General features: G+C 40.4%; 1 long non-coding RNA gene across 1 annotated transcript; it reads right to left on the bottom strand.

Annotated features, from left to right (window-relative positions):
• Positions 1-956: 956 nt before the first annotated feature.
• LOC143421455 (uncharacterized) lies at positions 957-22399 on the bottom strand. Its single transcript, XR_013101112.1, has 3 exons — positions 21218-22399; positions 19979-20112; positions 957-1737 (listed from the first exon to the last, which is right to left on the bottom strand). It is a non-coding gene; the product is annotated as an uncharacterized LOC143421455 (long non-coding RNA).
• Positions 22400-26760: the final 4361 nt, after the last annotated feature.

The following is a 26760-nucleotide window of genomic DNA, read 5'->3' as shown; positions in this document are numbered from 1 at the left end:
GGTTACCACCACGACAGGCACCAACCACTTTGCAGCTGCAGCTCAGTGTAGCTGCTTTGGCAATGGAAGTGCTGAACATGATCCATTTGGACTTAATCTCCACAGTCTCCCTTAGGGACTCCCTATTAACAGGACAAGCCTCTGTCAGAACCAGGCTCAGGAAGGGGTGGCCATCTGCCACAACTGCCTGGGGTGAGTGGAGGAAGACGAGATGAAGACATACTGTGGAAGAGAGCCAGAGATTATTAAGAATTAATGATTAATTGCAGATAGGTGTACATATAGTGCGTGACAAAGGTCAGTGAAGACAAAACAGTCAGTGTATCATGGGAAGCCCTCAGAAGGCTTCCCTTCTAAAGGGGCAGGTAAAATGCATACTATTGTATAATACCAATTATGTAAGTGTTCTGATAAAAAATTATTTAATTATCTTTGTTTTGATGATATATAGTTCCAATATCTAAAATTTAAGAAAATACAATACTGGTATTTTTGTCATTTGCCTCTTGAATGGGCCATCAACTGTACATAAGCCCAGAATGATCACTTAATAATCCGGTCAAAATTATCACCAGTAGTAGAAGATTCCTTTAAAACTATGAAGTAGATGGCCCAGAGTAACATGTAACACGTTAAAAAAAAAAAAAAAAACCAAAATAATTATTCCAAGTATTGAGCCTTGGGGGACACCACATACGAGATAGATTAGTCCTTTTTCATCAGTACCTACTCAAGTCAGCTTGGTTCGACTTGAGTCGACTCAGTTTTTAGGGTGGTAGTATTTAATTAAGTGGTAATTAGGTGGTAGTACCTGGTATCAGGTACTTTTTTTAGTACCTACTCAGCTTAGGTTCCAAGCAACCTGAGGCGATACAAAAATGTATACAAAATACTCCAATCTCTGTTTGTTTAATACATCTCTACAGAGATTTAAATACGTAAATGTGGCTTGAGTTACACATAAATGATTTTGCTACAATTGCCTGTAGTTTTGGGACAGGCACTTGGGATAGACTAACTTGTGTAATCCTGTGGGTGGGTCGTTGGTGTTCACAGATATTATGGTTTTATATTTTGTTATTGTTTTTAGTATTAATTTCATTTCAAAGTTTTATTTTCAGTTTAGTCTTAGTTTTGAAAATGTGTATGCTCATTTCAATTTAATTTTTGTTGTTTGAAAAGTATTTCACTTTATTTGAGTTTTGATTAGCTTTGTGATGTTTTCAGCCACAAGATTTATGACGTTTACAACAGGCTTTACGGTGCAAATGCTTTGTTACAGGGACATGCTAGACTCAGTAAATATATTAACCAAATGATGATACGTATTTTATTTGTTTGTTTCACATTTGGTTTTTATTTTTATTCTACTAAGGCTTGTGACTACATAATCTTAACTCAGTTATGAAGCAATATTGTGAATGTTGCCAATTTTGTAAAAGCTCAGCAATCTGAGCACTGCACACAACACTGCTTAAGAGCATAGAGCTTAATATTGCCCCTTTTACTGTTCAGGTTTCCGATGGTCTTTGTGTCCCTCCTGGTTTTCTTCCTCACATCTTCACTGCTTAACCAAAAGAGCTGCTGAATGTACATTAGCCTGCGCTGCTCCTCCCTCTCTCTATACCATTAGAATAGCTGTTGCAGGCTGTGTTGCTATGGTGACATACTCCCCTTTTCCTCTCCAATGTCGGATCCATTTGGAATGGTGCTCCGATAGCAAGTTCAAATCTGGGGCTGTAGAATAGAAATATTGTGGTATTGATCCCATGCAGAAAGAACTGGGAAGCATTTCAAAACTGGTGCAGTGCAGACAGATGAACATTGATGTCAATGCAACATATACACGAGATCTCATGTGTACCCATAAGGCTCTTTACAGCAAATAGGGAAAATGTACATCAGATAAATTTTATTTATATAGCATCAAATCCCAAGAGGCACTGTAAGGTAAAGACCCTAAAATAATACAGAGGAAACCCCTAACCCTAATCCCAACAATCAGATGACCCCCTTTTGAGCATACTTTGCAAGAATGGGAAGGAAAAAGTCAGAGAGGAGGAAACAGGAATGGGAGGAAGACAGGATGAAGACACGCTATGGAAGAGAGCCAGAGATTAATAATACCCAACGACTGAATTCAGATTGGTCTATGTGGTAAAAACACATAGTTGGGGAAAAATGTTAAAACAGTGAATGAATATGAACTTGTTCACGTTACCACATTCACAAAATCTTCAGAAAATCAGTGTGAGGGACCAAGCAGCCAAGGCATAGGGGACACAGGGAAAAAAATGTCTTCAAAAAGGGTTTTTTCTGTTCTATTTTAACCCTCAAAAAAGTTCAAAAGAGAAAATTCAAAAACATAATTAGCTGGCCCATAAAAGAGGTCAATTAAATATAACTTTACAAAAAGTAATGTCCAGAAACTTAAATAAAGTGGACACAACTCACAAACTGACCTAATTAGGGTAGCTTTTATAGTGGTTTGTCCGCCGCACTATGAAGTCTGGGATATGTTGGGCCATGGAGGATACACGGACCCATCCTTAAAATACAGGGACGCATTTGAGGGCCGCATTTCGAGCAGCCTTTGAATTGGGACAGCCTTTGTCGCGTTGCTGTGATGTAATCGGCCTTAAAAATCGGCCTTTAAGGCTGCAGACCCTGAATTGGGATACAGCCATAGACTCTTGGATGTGTCCAACAGATTGACAGGTGGTGGGATATGGTGTATACTGGTGCAGTAAACTTAGAGTTTAAAACTTGTGATTTTAATACACCATGTTTCTAAGATGTTTGTACTGTCAAGTGAATCTAAAAGAAGGAAATTCAAGGTCATACAAGTTATTATGTCTTTAAGACATTCCAGTAGTTTAATTAATTGGTGTGTGTGTCATTTGACTTCATTGACAGATAAGGCTGGGTATCATCTGCATAAAAATGAAAACGTATGTACTGTGCCTTCTAATAATACTACCCTCAGGGAGCATGTATGAAGTACAGGTCCCAGTACAGGACCCTGTTGAACTCCATAATTAACCTTAGTGTGTGAAGAGGACTGTTTACGTGGAAAAGATTTGGAGTCTATCAGACAAATACAATTAAAACCACGGGAGCTCAGTACCTTTAAAACCACATGACTTTCTGATCCTCCTCCTTTTACACATTGAAATCTAGAGCAATGTCTGAACATATTTTCTTTAAAACTATGAAATATTAAAGCCTGAAATTACCATCAGAATGAATTAGAATGGGATTTGTACAGCTTGTGGTATATATATATATACCACAAGCTGTACAAATCCCATATATATGTGTGTGTGTGTGTGTGTGTGTGTGTGTGTGTGTGTGTGTGTGTGTGTGTGTGTTTAGCACAAATTAGAAGAATTCATCATTTGATAATTTTATGCTTTATATGCAACAATTGTACCTTTTTTTTTTAAAGCAAATAGGATATGGTTCAGCTGAAAATGTTTTACCTGGGATTAGAGTGACCCACATCTTGAAAATGAAATAATCCACTTATTTAACTATTTTCTGATTTATAATTAGAGTGCCATCTGGAAAATGCAGTATATTGCTTCAATTGTACCAGACAATCTACCAATATCTTTGTTTTTGTGATATTTATCTATTTTCTCAGTTGAATGAAAATGACACTTTCTTCATTTTTGTGACTAAGAATTTCATGCTAAAAAGCATTCCCCATGATTTATTTTGTAAAATTGTGTAATTCAACTATATACCATTCAGAAAATGTCACTATTTGTCTTGTGGAAGTTGCAATTTTTTATATTGAAAAGCCAATTTAGGAATATTTAATAGCAAATGGCCTGTATTTATATAGCGCTTTACTAGTCCCTAAGGACCCCAAAGCGCTTTACATATCCAGTCATCCACCCATTCACACACACATTCACACACTGGTGATGGCAAGCTACATTGTAGCCACAGCCACCCTGGGGCGCACTGACAGAGGCGAGGCTGCCGGACACTGGCGCCACCGGGCCCTCTGACCACCACCAGTAGGCAACGGGTGAAGTGTCTTGCCCAAGGACACAACGACCGAGACTGTCTATATTTATATAACACCTAGCACGCCCCTGCGGGCGGTTTATCCTTCAAGCTCGGGTCCTCTACCAGAGGCCTGGGAGCTTGAGGGTCCTGCGCAGTATCTTAGCTGTTCCCAGGACTGCGCTCTTCTGGACAGAGATCTCCGATGTTGTTCCTGGGATCTGCTGGAGCCACTCGCCTAGCTTGGGAGTCACCGCACCTAGTGCTCCGATTACCACGGGGACCACCGTTACCTTCACCCTCCACATCCTCTCGAGCTCTTCTCTGAGCCCTTGGTATTTCTCCAGCTTCTCGTGTTCCTTCTTCCTGATATTGCTGTCATTCGGAACCGCTACATCGATCACTACGGCCATCTTCTTCTGTTTGTCTACCACCACTATGTCCGGTTGGTTAGCCACCACCATTTTGTCCGTCTGTATCTGGAAGTCCCACAGGATCTTAGCTCGGTCATTCTCCACCACCCTTGGGGGCATCTCCCATTTTGACCTCGGGACTTCCAGGTTATACTCGGCACAGATGTTCCTGTACACTATGCCGGCCACTTGGTTATGGCGTTCCATGTATGCCTTGCCTGCTAGCATCTTGCACCCTGCTGTTATGTGCTGGATTGTCTCTGGGGCATCTTTACACAGCCTGCACCTGGGGTCTTGCCTGGTGTGATAGACCCCAGCCTCTATGGATCTTGTGCTCAGAGCTTGTTCTTGTGCTGCCATGATTAGTGCCTCTGTGCTGTCTTTCAGTCCAGCTTTGTCCAGCCACTGGTAGGATTTCTGGATATCAGCCACCTCCTCTATCTGCCGGTGGTACATACCGTGCAGGGGCCTGTCCTTCCATGATGGTTCCTTGTCTCCCTCCTCTTTCTTGGGTTTCTGCTGCCTGAGGTATTCACTGAGCACTCGGTCAGTTGGGGCCATCTTCCTAATGTATTCTTGGATGTTCGTTGTCTCATCCTGGACTGTGGTGCTGACACTCACCAGTCCCCGGCCCCCTTCCTTCCGCTTAGCGTACAGCCTCAGGGTGCTGGATTTGGGGTGAAACCCTCCATGCATGGTAAGGAGCTTTCTTGTCTTTATGTCAGTGGCTTCTATCTCCTCCTTTGGCCAGCCTATTACCCCAGCAGGGTACCTGATCACGGGCAGGGCGTACGTGTTGATGGCCCGGATCTTGTTCTTACCATTCAGCTGACTCCTCAGGACTTGCCTGACCCTCTGCAGGTACTTGGTGGTTGCAGCTTTTCTAGCGGCCTCTTCATGGTTCCCATTCGCCTGTGGGATCCCCAAGTACTTGTAACTGTCCTCTATGTCTGCAATGTTGCCTTCTGGTAGTTCAATCCCCTCAGTTCTGACTACCTTCCCTCTCTTTGTTACCATCCGACTACACTTCTCCAGTCCGAACGACATTCCAATGTCATTGCTGTATAGCCTGGTAGTGTGGATCAGTGAATCGATGTCTCGTTCACTCTTGGCATACAGCTTGATGTCATCCATGTACAGGAGGTGGCTGACAACTGCTCCGTTCTGTAGTCGGTATCCGTAGCCAGTCTTGTTAATGATCTCACTGAGGGGGTTCAGGCCTATGCAGAACAGCAGTGGGGACAGAGCATCTCCTTGGTAGATCCCGCACTTGATGGTGACTTGTGCTATGGGCTTGGAGTTGGCCTCTAGTGTTGTACGCCACATCCCCATTGAGTTCCTGATGAAGGCTCTTAGGGTCCCATTGATCTTGTACAATTCTAGGCATTCCAGTATCCAGCTGTGGGGCATTGAGTCATAGGCCTTCTTGTAATCAATCCAGGCAGTGCACAGGTTGGTCAGTCTGGTCTTGCAGTCTCGGCTGATTGTTCTGTCTACCAGTAGCTGGTGTTTTGCGCCTCTGGTATTCTTGCCAATTCCTTTCTGTGTCCCGCTCATGTATTGACCCATGTGCCTGTTCATCTTAGCCGATATGATGCCTGACAGGAGCTTCCATGTAGTACTGAGGCAGGTTATTGGTCGGTAGTTGGAGGGGACCGGTCCCTTCTTGGGGTCCTTGGGGATCAGGACCGTCCGGCCTTCAGTTAGCCATTCCGGGTGTCTCTCGTTAACTAGCAGCTGGTTCATTTGTGCTGCCATATATATATATATATATATATATATATATATATATATATATATATATATATTATACATATATATATATATTAGGGGTGCAACGGTACTCGTATCGATATTGAACCGTTCGATACAGTGCTTTCGGTTGGCTACGCATATGTATCGAACAATACAAAAATGTTTATTTGTTTTATCAACTTTTCTTCTGACGATGCTGTCCGTGTTGAGAACTCAGTGGTCTGCGTTCGACTACTCCCCCTAGACTGCACTGTCGAGCGCAGATCCACTGAGCGCAGCACAAGCTAGCAAGACAGAAGCTCGTTGCAACATGGCAAATTGAACCTCCCCCACCCTCATTCAGATCTGGCGTTTGGAATTATTTTCCAAACGCCGTCCAGCCCCACGCACGGGGCAGTCCACGGTAGCTTGTTAACGGAGATTTGCCGTGTTGTGGCATTAACCTCATTTCAGATTAACGCTGACAGCACTAGTGGGAACACAATGAATATGACTGCACATTTACGCCGACATCATCCTAGTGCAAAGACAGGTGGAAGCAGACAAAAACAACAAGCACGCATGCTACAAACTTTACCCAAGTCATTTAGACAGCCGTTAGCACATGATTCTCCTTATGGGGACCTGATATGTTTAATATGCTGCTGAGAATATAGCCCAGAAGAAGCGTATAGTATAGCTTTTATTTTGGAAAGAGACATTTCTCTGTAATAAACTCTCTTTTCCAAAGATGAGTGATTTCTCGATCAGATAGATTAATTTTTTTCTTACTTTGTTGTTTCAGCAACATTAAATTTAAAAACGGTACTTTTGAGTTAAAATATATATATATAATTTTAATAAATGACAAATTAAAAAACCATGAACATTTTTTTGTATCGAAAAAATATTGAACCATGACACCAAAGTATCGAACTGAACCGTGAATTTTGTATATATATATATATATATATATATATATATATATATATATATATATAAGGGGTATGATCGATGTGGCGGTTCCAAATGGCAGCAGCATCAGAGAAAAGGAACACGAGAAGCTGGAGAAATACCAAGGGCTCAGAGAAGAGCTCGAGAGGATGTGGAGGGTGAAGGTAACGCTGGTCCCCGTGGTAATCGGAGCACTAGGTGCGGTGACTCCCAAGCTAGGCGAGTGGCTCCAGCAGATCCCGGGAACAACATCGGAGATCTCTTTAAAAGTATTCGGCCCCCTTGAACTTTTCAACATTTTGTCACATTACAGCCACAAACATGAATAAATTTTAATGGAATTCCACGTGAAAGACCACTACAAAGTGGTGTACACTTGAGAAGTGGAACGAAAATCATACATGATTCCAAACATTTTTTACAAATAAATAACTGAAAAGTGGGGTGTGCGTAATTATTCAGCCCCCTGAGTCAATACTTTGTAGAACCACCTTTTGCTGCAATTACAGCTGCCAGTCTTTTAGGGCAGTGGTCCCCAACCTTTTTTGCGCCACGGACCCGATTTATGCCCAACAATATTTTCACGGACTGGCCTTTAAGGTGTGGCGGATAAATACAACAAAATAAAACTAGTACCGGTACCGAAAAAAAGATTTATTCATAACACACGTGAAAAGACCCAGGAAAACCGAGTTAACGATAAAAACGATAACAAAATAGCGCTGAAAAACGATAAAAACCCTGAAAACCATACATTTCACACCTGAGCCTCAACTCTTGCGGCCCGGCACCAAACGACTCACGGACCGGTACCGGTCCGAGGCCCGGGGGTTGGGGACCACTGTTTTAGGGTATGTCTCTACCAGCTTTGCACATCTAGAGACTGAAATCCTTGCCCATTCTTCTTTACAAAACAGCTCCAGCTCAGTCAGATTAGATGGACAGTGTTTGTGAACAGCAGTTTTCAGATCTTGCCACAGATTCTTGATTGGATTTAGATCTGGACTTTGACTGGGCCATTCTAACACATGGATATGTTTTGTTTTGAACCATTCCATTGTTGCCCTGGCTTTATGTTTAGGGTCATTGTCCTGCTAGAAGGTGAACATCCGCCCCAGTCTCAAGTCTTTTGCAGACTCCAAGAGGTTTTCTTCCAAGATTGCCCTGTATTTGGTTCCATCCATCTTCCCATTAACTCTGACCAGCTTCCCTATCCCTGCTGAAGAGAAGCACCCCCAGAGCATGGGGTTAGGTATGATTTTTGTTCCACTTCTCAAGAAGTGTACACCACTTTGTATTGGTCTTCCATGTGGGATTCCAATAAAATTGATTCATGTTTGTGGCTGTGTGTGAAAGCAAATGTGGAAAACTTCAAGGGGGCTGAATACTTTTGCAAGCCACTGTATTATCATGCTATTTGCAACTACATGAATGTACTATTCCTGTGTGATTTATTACTATTACTGAAGGTTCCTCGCCATACCAATCTGAACTAGATATTTAAATCTTAATATAGCGATTGCAGCGATTTCGTATAGAAAACTATTCCGCGAGTATATAAAACAAGTCCGCGGGACCTCTGGCTAATACATCGGGTTCCGTGTCGGGCTCGTAACTGAAAACTAGCCTTACTTTGTTGTCTGGGTCAACTTTGCTAGCGAGAGACAGAGAGAGGCTTGAAAGGCTGCTCCAGCGGAGCTTATTGTTTCGGAGGAAAACACGAACACAGTGTACAGTCGAGTCTTAATAGCTTACATAAGGGGCATGGCAGTCCATTCTCCCTCCAGCACGGATTACACTGCCCATGAGGCTACATTCTTTAGGGCTATGCCTGTAACACTCTGCCTATTGCCTTCATATTAAATTATTTTTTTTAAATATTTCTTCACGTCATTATGTGGGCCGCATGTTTGGGTTTCCACTGGTGTGGAATTACCAAAAATAGAGAGGGCATAGCCTAACATATGAAACAGGAGGAGACCACCGTGTAATCCATTTATTTCAACAAAGTAACTGTATTCTGAATACCACCCTTTAAAACGGTAACTGTAACGGAATGCTCATATTTGTATTTTAAATATGTAACGGCAGTACATGTATTCTGTTACTCCCCAACACGGACAAAAGGGACAAGATAGGAAAGAGCAGAAAGGAGAGCCGGAAGGGGGGCGCCCGATCTGGCTTCCCACACCTACCCGCCGGATCGGGCTGTAAGCTCTACCTCCCCACTGCCTCCCAGAAAAGAGAAGAAGAGCAGAAGGAAGAAGAGTTGAATATTTTCTTTTCTTTCACAGTTAGCTGACTGCCTTAGCTACCCAAGTGATGTCAGTCCTTTTTAACCATAGCCAGTGACTGGTCCTCTCAGCAGTGTTAGCTAATTTTCTTATAGCCTGCCGTTGCACCTGTCCTCTGATCCCAATCTCTCTAAGCAGTTTTGCTGTTGTACTGGCAACAAAGCAGCCTCTGTCCTCTGCCTCAGCTGCCAAGTTGGCATACCGCAGCTTCTTACGCTCTAATGTTTCCTCAATTGCTTCCTCCTGTGGTACCGTCAGCTCAATGACATGCGCATGTTTTTGGGAGTTATACCAAAGGACGAGGTCTGGTCGTGGTCGCAGAGTAGTTGTTACAATCTCTGTGGGAAAAATTAGCCTCTGATCCAAGTCCACTTGCATCTGCCAATCCCAAAGGACAAGGTCCTCCCATGGTACCGTCAGCTCAATGACGTACACAAGTTTTGGGGAGTTAGACCAAAGGACGAGGTCTGGTCGCAGAGCAGTTGTTACGATCTGTGAGTCCATGACCACTTTAATTCACAATAAACTAGAGCCTTCCTTAATACTTTCATGCTGATTTACCCATGTTTATTATGCCAAAAGTAAACTATACCAAGATGGTATCATGCAGTACATTTAAAATGTATAAACATTTTAATTTAAATGGCACCCTCTTCCCACACTTCTGTTTAATGTCACTCCAGATCCAAACCAAATATAAGTTACAGTTCACAAATAAAGAAGCACTATTTTGTTATGCTTTACTGTTTATTGTGTTGATTTTCTATTCTTATTTGCTCTTAAATCTTTAATAGCTTATGTCTCATGAAACCTAGTTACTGAACTACACTGAAATTTGTTACTGCACAATACACATAGTACACACCTGTAAACCTCTATTTATACTTTCTATTCAGTTTAAAGAATTATTTTCAGCAACTTATAGCTCATTTCTTTTTCTTTTTTTTGCATAAGACATGTTTCTTTCTTGTTCTTTTTATAAACCATCACTGGAAGTCAAAGTATTTTCCTCAATCACTAGACCTGGTGAAGTCTGATTGTTTCTGTGGGATCTTCACTGTATTAACCATGGTTCTCCCTACTTCTCAGACTCCCCAGTGTCATCCAGCCTGCTCATCAGCCATCTACTGACCGCCACTGATACTTTCATCATCCTTCATGACCAAGTACCTAGCTGCTTGCCCACTGCCTTCCAAGCCCCATTCCCTGTTCTTTCACATGCTTTCCTGTTATCCTTCATTCACCTCTAAAGACTTAGTTTTAAAATACAAATAAATGTAAACATAAATCTACAACAACATCTGTCATCAGAGGGAAGATAATCTAAAGCCTTACTTTTGCATTGCTCTTGTACATTTAGTCCACAGTTACTTTACAATATCTGTTTCATTTTATGAAATAAGATGAGTGACAAATTAAAGGTGTTGAGCCACCACATTCTGCCAGTACAGATTCAGTGAGCCTTACAAATAATTTTGTAATTCTCTGGAACTCCGTTGGAGGAATGATATACCGTTCTTCCAAAATATATTCATTTGGTCTTTTGATTATGGTAATGGAGAGCGCTGTCCTGCTGTCTATTGTAAATAAATAATAGTAGTAACAAATAAACTATTCAAAAACCTCAGTTAAAGAAAACAATCTCAAGCAGCTAACACGTGATATGCATATATACTACATTATTTTGGACACTTTATTTGAGTTTTTACACATTTTTTTTTAAAAATATATTTTATTCCAGTTTTGAATGCAGGACTTTAACATTTTTTATGTTCTTTTAATTTCACTGTCTACAAAAAAATAAGTGCACATAATGTCATGGGATTTTCACGTTTGTGAAATGTATTCGTATTTGCTCAGCTACATTTAGCTAAGGGCTCGAGTTACTGTTACATCTTCACTGACCATGATAAGTACCCGAACAGTAATCCATAATTCCTGTGTGCTATGAGAATGTAGGATTTTTGGCTTCTGAAAATTCTTTTCCGGAGTCTTGGCAATCAGAGGAGTGACATTAAAAAGTAATTTTATCAATTTAACGATTTCTTCCTACAAAACACATAAGCTGGCTGAAAACCAGACTGAATCCTGTAATCACTTCAGATAGGAAACAAATGTCCACTACATAAAGCCTGATGACAAACAAATACTGTTCAAAATGTGTGCTCATGCTGAATTAAAGATTACATACATGCAGTACTTTTAGTGGAGAAAAATGAGTGAAGGACAAATAAGACATGGTACAGATGAAAACAATTTAGTTCAATCAAAGTCCTACTGAGTTTAGGTTTTTTTTGTAATAGAATATATTAGTTAGTCCTTTTTTTGCAGTCCCATGATAAGGGAGCAAATGCGATCTTCAGGGTGCAGCTTGATTGATTGATTGATTGATTGGTAATTTATTTCAACATGTGAACAATATACAAGTACATTTAGAAAAGAAATGAGAGAAAAAAAATATACTATACAAATTACATACAAAAAAACATTCTGATTAATTTACATGTTGAAAGGGAGTGGGAAGAAGTATACACTTATTTAATCCCACCCCTGTCCCATAAATTATCAGTGAATATTTAGTCAGCTTCCTTACTGATATAATTTGTAATAAAAATAGTGAACAGATTTCTGATATACTATATACTATAATATCACATCATGAATTTTTTGTTTGTTTGTTTTTAAATAGAGACATTCACTTAATTTAAATATTTTCCTTTTCTTTATAGATCGAGAAGATCATATTTTTATAACTCTTTTTGAACAGTTTTATGTTTGGACATTGCTTTAATTCCATATTCAGTTTGTTCCATAGTTTCACTCCTTGAACAGAAACACAAAAGCCTTTTCTTGTAGTACGTACCTTCATTGTTTTGAAGTTACAAAAACCCCTTAAATTATAACTTCCTTCTTTCAAAAAAAACATACTCTGAATATTACCTGGCAGTTCTTTATTTTTTGCTTTGAATAGAATTTGTGCTGTTTGGAATTTCACTATATCGTCAATTTTCAATATTTCAGACTGCAAAAATAGTGAGTTTGTATGTTCCCTATAACCTGCATTGTGGATGATTCGAATTGCTTTCTTTTGAAGAGTAAAAAGTGAATGTAATGTGGTTTTATAGTTATTGCCCCAGACCTCTGCACAATAGCTTAAGTATGGTGAAACCAGTGAACAGTAGAGAATATGAAGTGATGTTCTGTCGAATACCTGTTTTGCCTTGTTTAGTACTGCAATGCTTCGTGATACTTTGGAATGAATATATCTTATGTGAGCTCTCCAGTTAAGTTTTTCATCTATTATTACCCCCAGAAATTTATTTTCACTGACTTTTTCAATATCAACACCATTTATTTGAATCTTTGCATTAGTATTTAAACTACTATTTCCAAATAACATAAGTTTAGATTTATTCAAATTTAATGATAATTTGTTTTTATCAAGCCAGAACTTCACTTTACTTATTTCATTAGTCATATCCTCCAATAAATTCTGCAGATCATCACCAGAGCAAAAAATGTTTGTATCGTCAGCAAAGAGAACCACTTTTAATACTTTGGACACTTTACAGATGTCGTTAATGTACAAGTTGAAGAATTTTGGACCCAAAACTGACCCTTGGGGTACACCACAAGCAATGTCCATACATAAGGAGCAACCACCATTTATTTTCACAAACTGCTTTCTGTCACTTAAATAACTCCGGACCCAATCTAAAACTACCCCTCTGACACCATAACGTTCCAGTTTTCTTATTAATATATCATGATCTATAGTGTCAAATGCCTTTGTCAAGTCTATGAATAACCCAGCCACATATTGCTTTTTGTCTATGGAATTTGTGATGTATTCTATTGAATCTAATAGTGCTGATGATGTTGATCTGCTTGATCGGAATCCGTACTGACTCTCAGTGAGTAGTTTATGTTTATCTATAAATTTTTCCAGTCTGTTTTTAAACAGTTTTTCAAGAACTTTTGAGAATTGAGGTAGTAAAGAGACAGGCCTGTAGTTTGTGAAATGGTGTTTGTTTCCAGATTTGTATAGAGGTATAACTTTTGCTATTTTCATTCTGTCTGGAAATCGACCAGTTTGAAATGATAAATTACAGATGTATGTAAATGGTTTTATAATAGCCTCAATGACTCTTTTAACCACTATCATATCAATATCATTACAATCCAAAGATTTGTGATTTTTACATTTTTTGACAATTTCAAGAACTTCATTTTCATCAACGGCTGTGAGAAACATAGAATATGGATTTCTGTCAATCAGTGTATCGGGTTTTTCCTGTGCTTTCCCAGGATGAGTGATTGTTCTTGCTAAATTTGGTCCAGCAGTTACAAAGAATTCATTGAGACTATTTGCCACAACATCCATATTGTATTCTTCATGGTCATTACAAATGAAATACTTGGGATAGTTCTTTTGTCCAGTCCCACATTTTATAACACTGTTCAGGATTTCCCATAATCTTTTATTATTATTTCTATTTATATCTAATTGCTTCTTATAGTATTCCTTTTTACTAAATCTAAGTATATTAGTTAACCTATTTTTATATCTTTTGTATCTGATTTCAGCATCTTTAGTTCTCGTTCTTAAGAACTCTCTGTATAGAGCATTTTTCTTTATACATGCATTTTGCAGACCTTTTGTTATCCATGGACAGTCCATATATTTCTGTTTCCTACTATATTGCTTTATTGGACAGTTGGTATTGTACAGTAATGTAAATATTCTAAGGAATTTATTATAAGCACTATTAACGTCCTGTTCCTGATATACTTCACCCCAGTTTTCCTTCAATAAATCTTTTTTAAATGCATTCATTCTTTCTTCTGTTCTTACTTGTCTGTACTCTTTTTTACTGTCCATTTTATTGATCTTGTAATTTCTATCATAGATTGTAAAAATTGGAAGATGGTCACTTATGTCGTTAATCAGGAGTCCACTTACAGTCTTATTTTCAATGTCATTTGCAAAAATGTTGTCTATGAGAGTTGCACAATGTGATGTAATCCTGGTAGGTCTAGTAATTTTAGGGAATAGATTCATACAGTGCATTGTGTTTATAAATTCCTCAGTGGTTTTATGTTTATTTGGGTTTAGCAAATCAATATTGAAGTCTCCACAAATGAAAACTTTTTTGCGAGCTAGTTCAATAAATGTTTCTTCTATCCAGTCTTTAAATGTCTCAATACTACTACCTGGAGCTCTGTATATACAGCTAATGATTACATTTTTACTTTTTTCTTTACAAATTTCAACTGTAATACATTCTAGTACATTATCAATCACCATCGTCATCTTTTCCACCACATTAAATTTCAAGGATTTGTCCACATACAAGGCCACTCCTCCTCCTCCTTTGTTTCGCCTAGTTATAAATGTGAATTCATAACCCTCCAGTTCAAAGTCTGTTCCTTTTTCCATATTGATCCAAGTTTCTGATAAGGCAATGACACTAAATGGATGTGAAAACTGGTTAAGATATTCTTTGATATGACTAAAATTAGCATAGAGACTTCTACAGTTAAAGTGGATAATTGATAATTTATTCTCAGTTTTAATCCTCTGATTGTAGTCTTTATTTGTATAGTAGCAGCAATTGTTATTGTTAGATGAGAAAAAGTTGTTGTCTGGATCTATTTCATGCTTCACAATGACATGACTGCTAAACAATTACCACAAATAAACTAAGATGTACTGTCACAGTATATCTGAAGCAGCAGCTGTTGTGATTTGGAGCTATATAAATAAAATGGAGTCAACAATTTGTGAGATGATTCATTTCAATCAAGAATCATTTGCTCTGCTTTATTCTTTAACTCATTGACACAGGCAATATTAACAATATTGCTCTCACTCATCATTTCTTTCTCCCCCCCCCCCCCCCCCCCAAACACCAGAAGATTCAATAAAATGAAATTAATTAATAGACCATTTATTTAGTGCTGGTGGGCCTGAAATACACTGTGTTGGACATGCAGGCCTCGGAGAAACTGTTCCCCCAAAACAATTATTTGTGGTGTTTGAGAGAACAACCAGGGACAGAGAGGTGTTCATTTCAAAGAGTTAACCCTACACAACCTCTGTGATTAAGTCCTGGAAGCGGCTGTGAGAGGAGAGTCCGGAAAAAACGAATGACGTTTGATTTATTTACCTACAGAGGTTCCAAACAGCAGGCCTAACATCAGAAAAATATCTAAATAATTTGGAGCAGCCTCCTGGCGCGTTGAATTTCGTTAAAGATAATTGTCCCGGACACGCTGACACTAAAATCCCCCGCTGAGGAAGCTGCATAGGAATTATTTTTGACCTTTTATGGTTTCATTCATTGCGCTAATCCTTGTCAACTCCATTAGTTTGGCCTGTCCTTGACTAAATGGAGCTCCGGTTGATCTAAACTGGTTAGGTCAGTACTCAGCTTCTTCCAACATGTGTGGTCCAGCAGTTCCCCGCTTTAACCCTTTCACTGGTGGCGTGTGCTGCGGCTCCGTCAGGAAGTCTGTTTTCTTTTCTCTCGCTTTAACACAACACGCGGACGAAAACTACTCCAGTTGGTTAATAACTGTGCGACATTAAAGGTGCCGGTGCTGGCTGTGCCAAGTGCCTCGAGAAACCATGAAGCGTAGGAAGAGCATTCGAATCCCGACGTTGCTTTAGCTTTCCACTCCGCCGGAAAACATAGTTCCTCAGCAGTACACGGTTCACGTTGGCATGTTGCTATGGTTACGAACTCCTATACGTCTGTAACAAAACTAGAATGTACACAGCGCGGACTGATATGTGTGCGTGGGGAGTGGGGTTGCATTTAGGTCCTTGTAAATTGACGCTGTGTTCACGTAATTTAGGATTTTTATTGTAAAAACGCCGCAGAAATGTTGTAGTAGGAACTGTGAAAATTGACACCATTAACAAAGAGTGGTTTAGGTTTGCTGAAGGTTTATTGATATTTATTTCAGGAGAATAGGGCTGAGCCAGTCACGAACAGAGATTAACAAATGCGGGATATCATGTATTCGAGTATTCGGCCATTTTACTATTTAAAAACTCCGATTGCTGGCTTGTCTGATTATACCTGTGATTATTCCTCTTCAGCGAATGAAAGTTTAACCTATTACCAAATTACTAAGTACAAAGCTGGAAGTAACAGTATGTTTTTGTAGATCTATTTTCAAAACACAAACCCTCATAAATCCTTACACAATTTTCTCCTCTGCTCTGTTCAGAAATATTAGTCAGGACTCAGACTATATGTATTATTGTAGAATATAAAGCGCCTTGAGGCGACTGTTGTTATAATTCGGCGGTGTATAAATAAAACTGAATTAAATGGACTGGCTCCTGCTTTTTCTAGGCTCCTGTATTTCCTACCTTTCGTTACAACGTGAATGCAGCATGGTGTTACCACGATTAGGCTACAGTCCTCGGAATGCCAGGAGGCCAAACCCCGCCCCTCGCGAAATTTTTTTTATTCAGAACACACCCCTGCGCGACTGCATGGAGGGGGGGAGGGGGGGATTTGGGGCACAGGATGTTTGAACTATTTTATTCACAGATGTAGTAGTATACGGATGATTATCAGGACCCATAAAACATACAAAAAAAACCCGTGAATGTTTTTGATTCCCTGTTCTGCATACAACCATATCAAACAACATGGTCTGCACATGTTTTCATAATCAGAGATTTTGTTGGGTTTTTTTTTTTTTAATTTAATTTTTTTTTTTTTTACCAGTGTTGTGGACAACAAACAGTGGCATAGTCTAGAAGTCAAATGATGTTCACTCTCCTCTCATTAATAAAAATTTAATAATAAACACAGCAACTACACAGGATCAGGTATGATGTACTGTTGCCTCTTTAAATAGAACCTAGGTTAAAGTTGTCATAGCTCCGTCACTAGAGCATCAAAATGAATGACACTTTGTAAAGTTACACTCATTTTGTACCCTCAAGTATGAAATGAATGAAATTTCTGTTTTTTCTCTTAGAAATTAATTGTTTTCTACATTTATATATAAAAAATCAACTGATGCGTTAAATTATACATTATAACCTTGCTATCTTCTTTCCTAAATCTTTATTTATTTCTGTACCCCTACAGTTGTTTTGTGACCCAATTCAGGTGCAGTAACTATGGAACTATTGCTTTTTTTTTTTACTCAACTTATGCTATTTACACAATAATGCATCAGTCTCAGCATTTTGATTTACACACAAACACACACATAAAAATTATTTTCATGCTGAATAACCTACAGGCCCTGAAGACAAGTTTCTCCACTATAATTAAATTCTTTAATTAAAGGTGTAAGAGACCATGCTCAAATGAATTAATTGTTTAATAAGACCAAAGTTATAAATAAACACACTTTTTTCCCCAGAGTAATTAGTTTATACCACAAAACCCAATTTTCAGCTTTTCATGTATTTTGCACCTGGGATTTTTGCAGAGTTGAAATGCTCATGTGCCTGTCTCTAAACACTTTGGGTTAGCTTCTGTTGGGTTGTAAATAAAATAGATGTGACAGTCAACAACAAAAGGTTCAGACATTGTTCATAGTGCATGTTTGAGGTACATTTTTCATTAAATAATGAACACAATTCAGTGGGCTCCATAGAAGATATAAACAAAGTATTGATCCTATTGTGCTAGTATGAGTCTGATTGCAATAGCAGCATACTGCTTTACACAAAGCACTAAGAGTTACAGAGAATGAGGTCATGTTGACCCAGAAATCAGAAAATCAGATAAATGAACCACAAATACAACAACCTTGCCAGTGTCTTCAAACTAACCTATGATGACAAAAACTAACCGGGTTATTGTCATGTCATGGCAGCAGATATACATTGACTTATGACTATCATAACACAGAAAACAGCAGAACCCTCAAACACCAGCACACAGAACACCCAAATGAAAGAGCACATCCAGATATCTGTAATGATAAACATGAAACGATACTTGGTTTCTCACTTTCTCTTACAGTATTTTAAGATATTTCTTAAATGTTCGCTAACTGTTTTTTCCAAGCATTAACACTCTTGTTGTGTTACATCAGTCCCAGAGCCAGCATTTATGGTCATATTTAAGCACTTGGTCACAAAATACAATCTTATACTACTCTCTCATAAAAAGTATGCTGCTTTTATTTTATGCTACTATGTGAAAGTTCAAGATTCCAAACACTATAACGTACCTACACTGAGCATCATTACACCTAGCTGCAAAGCTAAAATGCTGCATATTTATAAACACAGAATTATAAAATTACAGCTATATAGATTTCAAATACTAGCCATATTTTTCCATTTGCCTTAAGTAGCAATTTGCAATGCAAGCTTTTTATTTTATTAAATCTATTTTATTAAAGTAATAGACACAATTGACATGAGTCATTTATAGATTTTCAGCATAAAAGCAACAAAGTAAATCAGAAAACTTGTTTTATGGAAAAGGTTTAGTGTGTTATTTTAATCAGTCCAAAAGGATTAATTTTCCTTTTTGTATTATAGCAGTAAAGTGCAATGGAATACACACATACAAATACAATAAATACTACCGCTAAATATTGCATTTGTAAGTAGGAAAAAGCATGGGACATAAATCACAAAAGTCGCAATGCAAAAATATTCTAATGGAATCCCTTTAAATAATAATGATCCACACATCAGCATGTCTGACTGCCTTCACAATGGCTTTTTGTTCTGACTCTGCTGCAGGCTTAATTCTTAGGATCTAAGTGTCTTACTCGAAGTCACCTGAGCAGCAGTGAGATGGCTACTGTAAGTCTGAGTTAGGACAGCCCGTCACTACCTCTGTGGGCTTTCACATGCAGATGTGACTTTTTGAAACGCTTGGATTCATGAGTTGATGAAATCACACCTTTTCCATGTTGCAGGCTTGCATTTCCACATGACTAAGCAAACATTGCCTATGTTGTTTTCCTGACAGAGCCAGAGTTGTGTCCTGCTGCTACTGCCCCTGACTGATCACATGATCTGTACATGGGCGGAGCTAGAACACACATGGGGGCTGATGAATTCTTGCAACTGTGATTGGCTCAGAGTCACAATGTGACACATTGATGCCTGGCAGTCAATACTGTTAAGGGATTTTCTTTTTCTTGAAGGCCACAAAAGCACAAATGCTCAGTGGGACAGCATGTACTTTGTATGGAGACGAAGCCAGACTGCAGTCAGCCTGATGCCACACCAACACAGGATTATGAAATTGTGACGCGGATTTTTTGAACATGAAAATACAACTCTCGCTCTCTTGCTAAAGTCTTCCCCGGTAAAGTGTTGGATAAAAACTTTTTGTCTTAGTTTAGGACCTGTCCCTGTCTGGGAGATCTGGCTGTGTGTGTTTTGGCTAAACTGAAGCTTGTCTGCAGCCCTCAGAAGAAATGTCACATGTGATTAAAAGAACGGCTTTCCAACACGTTGTTACATCAGCCAGTTTGATTAAAGATACTCTATCAACACCAGGCTGGATGAACAGCTCTGTTACACCACACTAATGAATTATAAAAAGAAAATCAACTCACAAGAGATAATGCTCCGTTTGGCTCCATTGGATGCACTGAAATCAAGTTGTTGTTGTTGTTGTTGTTGGTTTTAAGGTAAGTCCCATGAGAGCGGGCTGATATGTATGGTTCTTGTCTTTTATCCTTCAGCAGCACTGTTGGCAAAGAAAAAGGTGAGCTGTTATTTAGGATGCTGCCAGTTCTTTTATTTCCTATGAAAATGAAGGGCAGGGATCCCTTCAGAGTGTGGCAACCTTTCATTAAAGTAAGCTTGGCCTAAATCTTTCTGTGACTGCAAAAGTGTTTTTGGAAAACTCTTTGTGCTGTTACAGATCTATGAAAACTGAACAGTTCCCAAAACATAACTCCTGTTATTTCTGTCATCTTGTGTCCAGCAGCTACTTTCACTGCTGAGAAGACTCTGAAACCCCTCACAGAGATGCATTCAGGAAGTGGAGCTATTTGAGCTGCTGACGTGCTTATTTTACACAGAAATGTTGAAAAATACTCACTGAGCTAAAACCAGAGCACATTACCACACGGAATATCTGTAACTTTGTGCCATCTGTTGTACAATGTTTAGTAAAAGCTAAACTGACAAACACGGGCCATGCACCCAGAGCAAACTGCTGCTTATCTGCTCAGATTTTTATCACCATATTTTTAATGTGACTCCAAGCAGCTCAACACTTAATGACTTTAGTGCTGAACAGCTATTCTGGCATATGTCTTCTCAGTTTTTCAGTCAGAACACTATTCCATCTTTAAAAAAATATGCTTTACATGTTTCTCATTTCATATTCCTCTCACATTCACTCTGGTGTTTGTTATTTGGTATTCTTTCTTTGTTATTTGTGTATTTTTAGATTTTCTTTTTAGATTTAGATTTTCCCCCCAGTTTAATTACAAGTGAAATTTCAGTTCTGTGGCCATGAGGATGGTTTGGCCATACACTTTGTGTTTCATCAAATAGGAAACTGTACAGATTTAACGATGCATTATATTCATCACAAAGAAATTCACTCGCAGCCAGAATTTGAGAGTGAGGCTCACAGCTGGAGGTTGTTTGTGGATATTTTTCCAAGGAACAAAGAAAAACAAGAAAACACAAGTTTGAACTTTGATTTGAACACAGCCCAGATGTGTGTGGACCCGAACGGCGGTCGTCACCACTAAATATGGGCATGGAACTTCCTGCGAACCCACACACCTCCCAGACTGTCAAGCAGAGACGAAAGTGAGTGCGCGTTTCTCACATACCATCTACCGCACGTCATGGCACACAGATCCGTGCAGAAAAGAAAGGCAGTGTCATATTTATAATGCGTGACTTATGTGTCACAGTCCGGGATCACATTGGTTTAAAGTGACAGGAAGTGGGAAACACCGGCTTGCAATTCATCATGAGAAAATATCGACGGGCACGTGTTCTCGCCGTGATATTTAGCGCAAGGCAGCACCGTCCCAGCACTTGTCCCTGTACGGAGGCGGGTCTTTTCCTCCGGACAATGGCATTATTTGGGCTCCATTGGTCAGGAATGGCACATTTCACAGGCTGTTGCCCTCCTCCGAGCGTCGACACAGCGCCTCCAGTGAGCCCAGCCGCCTTTAACCTTTTCCCACCCCAACCGTTACCCGCTCACACCACACCGACACATGCTACCGGGACCGGTGCAGCCATACGTGTCTGTGCCCACCGAGGGTCTGGGAACCAGTTATGTCCACGCTGCAGGAATACACATTCCACACTTCCTCGGCTGTTATTGCACCCGCATGTGTTTGAAGTGAGGGTGGTCCCGCTGCGAACACCATACTCTAGTCCACCGTCAGCTGCCATTTTCTGGGACACTGATGGAACAAGTTGCTGACTGCGGCTCTAAGTCGTCATTCCTCGCAAGCACCATAACACGATGTAGCACCTCACAGGCGGGTAATGAAAAATTTGTGAATGAATAAGAGAATTTGTGCTCATTGTTAAAATTAAACTATACAATGACGTTCCATTGGTATGTGACCAATCCCGAAAGTGATGAGATAATATTTCCACCAATAAGAACACAGGCACAGAAACGTACCAATTGGAAGCTGGCATGCAAATAAGGAATTTGTCTCGGCAAGAGCTGAATGTCAACTAGTCAAAGATGGAGTCCGGATCTGGGAGGCCGTGAGGTTGCCAATGGACGAAACAGCCTTGTTTTAACCGAGGAGCCGTTACGCCGGTGGAAACGGATGTGTGCGTGGGAGATAGATGGTGACGGCTCGGACGGTTTTCCCACTGAAGTGCTTCAACTTGGTTCCGTTGTGCTTCTTCAGTGTGTTAAGGACCGGCCCTGCCTCCGTCAGGTACCGTTGTCTGCGGGGGGAGAGAATCCAGCCACTGCTGCAGGCGGGGTAGCGTGGAGCTCGCAAACAGACGTGGATGTCGGTGGGTGTGATTGGCCGTGGAGAGGTTTCACCGCCTCTCCTAGCTTAAAACTGTCGAGCACTTATTGTACGTTTGTGTGCGTGTGTATGAGAGGGGGGAGGCGTAGATTGCGGGCAAAGTGAGAACACGCGTCTTAGAGAGCGTGATTAACAGGCGGGTGCAAGTAATCTTTGCCAACGGAGATATGAAAACTAAGTAGTTACTATCACTGGAGCTAGTCTGCAGCCTTCAGAAGAGCTACGGGGACACCCGGTAGTTCGCCACGGCTGTCAGCGGGGCCCAGCCCGGCTGCAAAGCAACCGTTAGTGCGAGTCCAGTTGAAGTTGTAGTAGTAGAATGCTTCAATACACACCTCGAACTTTAGAACGACCGAAGCTTCGCGCAAATTTTTCCAGACAAGTTTGTGGATGACTGGGCTTTGGTTATGCGGCAGACAACATGCAGGAACTGAAGAAACGTGTGTGAGATGGATATAGATGTATATCACACAAATTACACACAGGACGGAATGTCCTGTGTGTAATTTTATTTTGGTTTTCTTATTTTGGTTAAAATATGTTAAGAGACGTCGTTGCGTTTTTGCCGTTAACCTGACATGTAGCGTTTCTTTGGGGGCGTTTAAGTTTTTCAGCAGCAGAAGTAGAGCCGCGTGTGTTAGCTCGCGCTGCTGCTCTCGTTAGTTGGCGCGTGACGCGATGTGAGAGTTCAGACGGGAAAGCGAGCTTCTTCAGCTGATTGTAAACTTGTTTCAACAGTGAAAATAACAAGCCCCCTTCCCTCCCTCCACTCACAAGCCCCGCCCCTCTGTTTCCTAAACGAGGAGGGTTTCAAATGGCCACTTTGGCTAAAGGGCCAGGAATAGTAGGTATTAAATGAAGGTTTGTGGTATTGTATCGCGGAATTTGCTCTTTGCCCTATATACATCTTCTCCACCCTCGTTTCCTCCAAGCGAAGTCCGCGTGCTGCCGCGTGCAGCGTCTTGCAGCTTTTAATGTTGACCGGAACAAATGACAGGAAAGCTGCACGCATGAAACCAGCATCAGCAAATGCTGTGCTGCCATCAGTTCTGTGTTACACAGGACCCAGCGTAACAATGTCTCTCCAATTTGCATAGATTATATGCTTTCCTCCTTAGGCCTGTGTGTTTTCCGCTGTATAACCGCACGCTATTGTAAAAAGCCTGCTTGCTTTTTGCACGGCCGCGTTTGCAACCTGTTAATCCCGATAGCCGTGTGGAGGCTCGCGCTGAGCCACTGGCCTGTCTCCATAGTTTAGGAAGGCTGGAGCTGATGGCTTGTATGCGGGCTGTTCAATGGAGACCGCACGGACCGTGTTGTCCAAAGCCCTTTTTCTGTTGTACTACTGTGAAATCAGATGAGCAGTGCAATATTAAAAGGGCATTGGCTGACACCCCCACCACACGCACGCACACACCCCATCCCCCTTACACTTGTCGGTCCCCTTTTCGCGTTCGTCCAAATCTTAGATGTAACAGGACATAATGTTAGCTTTAAGGTGACTGGAGTGCTAGTTGTAAAGCTACGGCTGTGTCACAGTTTAAACTGCCCCGTCTTTACTGTGTGTGTGTGTGCGTGCGCGCGCGCGCGCGCGCGCGCAGAGGTCAGCTGCTTTGACGATGTTGCACTACTGTATCATCGCTGAAGCAGTGCAATAGTATTGTCATAGCATTCGGCCTTCGCCCTCCACTCCCAGCAGCGGGGAGACGGATGCCGACAAACGGAGGAAAATAGCGAACAAACATTTCCGCGAGCAGCCATAACTTACGCTCCAGCATAGTAGTTCCATGTTTGCTCGGTCCCTCAGTGAACTGTGAGGCTCAATGGAATAAAGCCTGTAATCAATTTTTCTTTATCACTTACAGTGATACAGTGAATTTCCAGTGAGAGATGAAATGCGTTTTATTTAAATTCCTAAGTAGCACGTAATGACTTTAAGTTTTACACATTTTTTTTTAAAATAAAAGAGTCCCCTGGCTTAACGATGAATTTAGTCTTTTGTTTTTCTTGAGCTAAAAAAAAGTTGTATTTAGGAAAGTCCCTTAAGAACCCCTGCAGGTCCCCAGGGGGCAATTTGGGAGCCAGTGGCGAAGTTCAGAGGTTATTATGACAGGAAGAGTGTGTGGCTTTCCTATTCAACATGCTGCCTTATTTCTTCAGAGCCATCCAGGGCTTCTCTCCTGGACCCCGCCTCTTTACAAAAAAAAAAAAGAGAACATTTTGTTCACAGGCTGCCTCAGTCTGCATTCACACCAGCTGTTCATACTAAGTAACTTTTTTTTTAGGTCAACTGAGCCAACTTTTCTCACGTTTTGTTAGGAGTGAACTGTGCTTCCATGATGCGCCATTGTATGAAATCAGACTGAACTGAGACCCTCCTGGGTCAGCAGATAATCACAGGAGGGAGTGACTAAAATCACAGAAGAAGGGGAAACTGTTTTATTTGTAAAAGTCATATGATATTTACAGCACAGTCTCTAAACTCAGTGTGTGTGAAAGTCAGTCCGGCTCATTTAATGACACTGAGATGATTGAGAGATGATGATAATGAAAATGCAACAACTTTTTCTAATGCAGTGTGTGCTTATATTAGCACAAACCCTTTTCTTAAGTCCTGTAGACCTGGTCTTTCCAAAATGTATGAATTAACCTTAAAGATTTTAATGTGTAAGAAATGTGCTTAGTCTTGATTTATGTCCAGTCATCCAACTTTTTTGGGTTGTGTACTTTGTTTTTGTTTTTTTGTTGTTGTTGTTATGTTTTTTTATTTGTTGTTGCTGTTGTTTGTTTTGTTTGTTTGTTTTTTTTAAAATAACTGTCTGCAGTTTGTGTGGCTTTACGGTATGTGCACGTTTTCCTGGCGAAAATGTTAGTTTTTTTTTTTTTTTTAAAGAGTAACTGTGTATGTCTTTGCTGTAAACATGCAAGTCTGTAGGTTAACGCTGCACGCTTTTTCTTAGTTCCTCAGAGTGTGAGTGGTGCAGTGCAGCGCTCCCCTTTTTTTTTTTTTTTTTTTTTTTTTCTCCCCTCTTTCTCTTTCAATTGGCTTTTCAAAGCATAATTTAAGTGTGCAGGCTTGAAAAAGTCACGGTGTGGGTGGCATGGGGGGTAAGTTTCCTATTTGAGGCAAGTCAGGGTGGGGGTGGTGGGCCTTGTTAAGGAATGTTGAGGGCAGGGCCACTCTGGTTGGGCGCAGGGGGTTGGAGTGTGAGAGAGAGAGAGAGAGAGAGAGAGAGAGAGAGAGAGAGAGAGAGAGAGAGAGAGAGAGAGAGAGAGAGAGAGAGAGAGAGACTTGCCTGTAGCTTTACTTAGCCAATTTTGCAAGTGACTGTGGAATTTGCTGCTTGTTGTCTGGCTCAAGGGGGAAGTGTTGTAGTGAGGTGTATACTGGAGATATTGTTTGCAGTCGTGTCTTTAGCTGCTTGTTCAGTCTCTTGTGTCTAATAATGTAATGAGAAAACTGAAAAACGAGAAACTATTAGTGTTGGGAAGGCCTGTTATTGTACCACTGGTGGATATCATGGTAATTATTAGTGGAGATTCACCCTTCTAGTTTTATGTAAATATGACTAATGTTTAGGGTAGCATGGTTGTTAGCACTGTTGCCTCACAGTTCAATTCTACCATCAGGCCGGGGTCTTTCTGTGTGGAGTTTGCATGTTCTCCCCATGTTTCCATGGGTTTTCTCTGAGCTTCCTCCTAAAGTCTAAAGATATGCAGTGAGTGGGGTTAAGTTAACTGGTCACTCCAAATTGCCCATGGGTGTGAAGACGAGGTAATTATTAAAAAAATAAATAAAAATAAAAAGCAGGATATGCATGTCATAGTAGTCCCTTGTTTTTAATGAACAATGTTACAGCAGCAGCTTTTGTCATTTTGTCCAAATGGAAATAGTAAAAGCTTCAATCAGCCAATTGTGTGCTGTCACAAATGCCAAAGTACAGTGGGAGAGGTTGGATGGCCAGCATGCAGACGCTTGCTGCTGTGATGGTGATGACAGGCAAATATCAGAGCAGACTGGCTCCATGTGAAATGCAGCCTATAGGGACGCTTCAAGCAGGAGAGAGTTATTCTGCAGCTTCTGTTAATGTGTCTCCTGACTGACCAGCTATATCTAGCCCCTCAAGCACAGCAGCAAGTAGATCCAGGTGTAAACGCACCTTAACCACCTCCAGAGGTGAGACATCCAGTTAAAAAGTCAATGTGTAAATGCTTCAAGGAGGCCACAGGAAGTTGCTGCACACAAACACATCCTGGTAGTGTTGTTCTCAGTTTCCATTTTATTTGCTGCAAATATGAATCAAATGTGTATAAACAAAGCACTTAGCATGATGAGCAAATAAAACAGATGGAGCTGGACT

Source organism: Maylandia zebra, linkage group LG12 (genome assembly GCF_041146795.1).
Source record: "Maylandia zebra isolate NMK-2024a linkage group LG12, Mzebra_GT3a, whole genome shotgun sequence".
Classification (NCBI taxonomy): Eukaryota; Metazoa; Chordata; class Actinopteri; order Cichliformes; family Cichlidae; genus Maylandia; species Maylandia zebra.
This window is presented reverse-complemented; position numbering and strand designations above follow the sequence as displayed.